At 45.8% G+C, this 3,747-nt stretch overlaps 1 pseudogene; it reads left to right on the top strand.

Annotated features, from left to right (window-relative positions):
• Positions 1-1,217: 1,217 nt before the first annotated feature.
• LOC124597602 lies at positions 1,218-1,335 on the top strand (annotated as a pseudogene).
• Positions 1,336-3,747: the final 2,412 nt, after the last annotated feature.

Raw genomic sequence — 3,747 nt, 5'->3', positions numbered from 1 at the left:
CAGGCAAGAAAAGCTGCTTGAAATAACAGCATAAATCAGTGCTGGACGCACGACGGACGTATCTGTTAGGACAGTGCGACCAAATTTGGCGCTAATGGGCTATTGCAGCACACGACCGACGCGAGTGCCTTGGCTAACGGCACGACGGCATCTTCAGCGCCCCTCCTGGGCTTTTGATCATATCGGTTGGACCGTAGATGATTTGAAAACTGTGACCCGGTCATATGAGTCCTGATTCCAGTTCGTAAGAGCTGATGGTAGGGTTAGAGTATGCCACAAATACCACGAAGCCATGGATCTAAGTTGTCAGATAGGCACTGTGCAACCTGGTGGTGGCTCCGTAATGTTGTGGGCTATGTTTACATGTAAAGGAATGGACACACCGGTCCAACTGAAACGGTCGTTGACGGGGAAACGGTTATGTTCGGCAACTTGGAGAACATTTGCATACATTCACTGACTTAATGTTCCCAAACATGTCACTGGGCCACAGTTGTTCACGATTGGTTTGAAGGAGATTCTGGACAGTTTGGGCGAACTGTTTGGTCACCATATCACCTGACATGAATCCCCTCGTACATTTATAATACATAATCGAGAGGTCAGTTTGTGCACAAAAATCTGTACGGGTAAAGTTTCGCAAAGATGGACGGCTAGATAGGCAGCGTGGCTCAATATTTCTGCAAGGACCTTCCAACGACTTGTTAAGTCAATGCCACGTCGATTTTCTGCACTACGCCTGGAAAAAGGATGTCCGACACGGTATTAGAAGGTATCCCATGTCTTTTGACACCTCAGTGCAGTATAAAGAACCGTCGTCATAACCATCATATTCTGCAGTTAGTAGCCCCTGACTGGGTTTGTTCAGAACAAATGTCTCTCTATCTTTTTCTGCTCACCCCTCCACTCTGTTGCAATCTTCTCCTCTCTTCTTCTTGCACCCCTTGACTCCGTCGATCCATTCGTCTCTCGGTCTTCCTCTAGATCTGTTGCCTCCTGGCGTAATTACAAGAGGCTGTCTCGGCATCCTTCGAAGTCTCATTGTTTTAAGATGCTCATGCCTTTTCTGTCGTCTCTTGCGTGGGTTTCTCTTTCCCTATTTCTCCCACCTTACCAGTCCTTGTACTGTCCATTCTATAAGGGCAATCAAATGAAAATGAGACACACAGAAAAAAATAAGTAAATTGTTTGTTATTTGAAAAGCAATCACCATAGCAGGCAACGGCCTTGCCACAGTGGATACGCCGGTTCCCGTCAGATCACCGAAGTTAAGCGTTGTCGGGCGTGGCCGGCACTTGGATGGGTGACCATCCAGGCCGCCATGCGCTGTTGCCATTTTTCAGAGTGCACTCAGCCTCGTAATGCCAATTGAGCAGCTACTTGACCGAATAGTAGCGGCTCCGGTTAAATAAAACCATCACAACGACTGGGAGAGCGGTGTACTGACCACACGACCCTTCTATCCGCATCCTCAGCTGAAGATGACGCGGCTGTTGGATGGTCCCGATGGGCTACTTGTGGCCTGAAGACGGAGTGCAATCACCATAACTGTTAACATATTTATTCCACAGTGATCAAAGAAATTGAAATACGTTTGCGGTTGCTACGGAACCACGATTGTATCTTTACCAGCACCATTTCGTCCGAATCAAACTGAAGGCCATGAGTGTGTTTCTTCAGGACTGATAAAATATGGAAATCCCATGGGGAGAGATCAGGGCTCTATGAAGAATATGCAAGGGTCTCCCAGAGAAATTCTAAGCGTAGTCGGAACAGCCTTGGCAACATACAGGCGGGCATTATCCTGCAATAGAATGATCTTTTGCTTTAACATTCCCGCGGGTTTGGACTTGACGTCGCGCTTCAGTCTTTGCGCAGTGTCTACGTACTGCGGTGCGTTAATTGTGGCGCCGGTGTCAATGTCAGTAACAGGCAAACATAGCTGAGCTCTCTATTCCCAGGATGAATGAACTGTCTATATATATGTAACTGTTTACGGAACTCTCAGAGCGCGTCCTACTTGTACCTCGCCATTTTCTTTTTAATTGCTGGCTTACATGGAGCTCGTACTTCTGTCAGTTTCATTTTTGGCCAAGCCCTGTGTATGGCGGTACCATAAATTTAGACGGAATAGGTGATAACGAGTAGGCCCAGTCTCCTTACCGTTTCAACTCTACTCCGGAGTCCATATATCGTAGTTATGGTGAGGGATGGCGTGTCAGTATCTTGGCAACCCATAAAGAAATGTTTTCAACGGGTGAGAGATCTGAAGAGCGTGCTGCAGAGGGCAACAGTCGAACAGGATCTGTATCGAGCTATATCGGGACAGCACGGACACCATGCAGTCTGCCGTTATCTTTTTGAAGTATGTCACGACTACCTCGAAAACACGGCACAGCCACCAGCCTTAAGAAGGCAGAATTTTAAAGCTGATTTCCACAGCGCTGGCTACGCGAACCAGAGGCGACTGTGTTGTACACCTGCTGGCACCCTATACCATCAAGCCAGGAGATGCTTTTGTATGACGATGTCGAATGTAATTTGGGAACGTTTGTTTTCCTTAGAGCCTCCACAAACTTCTACTTCCATCATGCTAGTGTACGCGGGACAGGGACCTGTCTGAAAACACAACGCCAACTGTGTCCAGTGCTGCCGTTGGGTGCGCTACTGTTCACATGCCAAGGGAAGCCGCAACAATAGTTGCCGTGGTGACAGTCCACGCTGCTCCAGACGCAGTCACACTGCCCGTGTGGAGATTTCTCCTACAGCAAACGAGCCCATATCCCGACACAAGATACGTGATGTTACGCGCCAAACTTACAAGGCAAGCACACACACAGCGTCACCAAACTGTTCATTTTCGCACAGTCTCAATTTTAAAAGGATGTAACATCCCCTTAGAAAAATTATAAATGACTGCGCTAGGAAACCTCTTACGTTATTTGATTTGCAAACGGCTGAGCAAAACTGAACGTACTCAGACATTTCTCTCTTTACTTATTCTGATTATCACTAAACTGACACACAATATTTTTAGCGCAACGCAGTCTGACTTTCAAAAATCCCCACAAAAGAATGACCCTGACTAACAATAACCTATACTTTCCATGAATCACTTACCTCACAGAAACCTTCGTTACTCGAACTACTGCAATACAGCGAGCGCCAGCACTGCCAACTAAATAAAAGATTCTAACTACTGAAGGCATTAACTACTGATAGGCATAGTTACCAAATGAAAGATTTTGATAGAGAACAAACGATGTATTTGCCTTAATAGTGTTAAAAAGTCATCATATATATATCAATTCATGACATTCATCTTTACAAATTTCCTTTTTCTGGCGGACACACGTCCAGAGCGTTTGTTCTCATCTCTCTCTCCACATCCAACACTGCCGGCGGCTCACCTCCAACTGCACCACGCTACAAGCTGTTCACATCCATCTGCCCAACACTACAATAGCGAATATTCCAACAATGCCAACCAGCCACAGACTGATTTTCATACAGAGTACTACGTGGCGTTACCAACATAAAAACCTAAACAACCTACTTACAAGGACAAAATATTAAGGTCTGCAGGTCTAGAGACAGCACACCAGTGATAACAATAACACACGCTGAAGAAGAAAACACATTTTAGAACTCCTAAAACAACGCGTAGAGGACCATCAAACCTCATAATCATGGATTTTCGTAAATCTTAGGAATGTTAAAGAGAAACTTGTCGTAGTATTTCATCTG

Source organism: Schistocerca americana, chromosome 2 (assembly GCF_021461395.2).
Source record: "Schistocerca americana isolate TAMUIC-IGC-003095 chromosome 2, iqSchAmer2.1, whole genome shotgun sequence".
Taxonomy (NCBI): Eukaryota; Metazoa; Arthropoda; class Insecta; order Orthoptera; family Acrididae; genus Schistocerca; species Schistocerca americana.
This window is presented reverse-complemented; position numbering and strand designations above follow the sequence as displayed.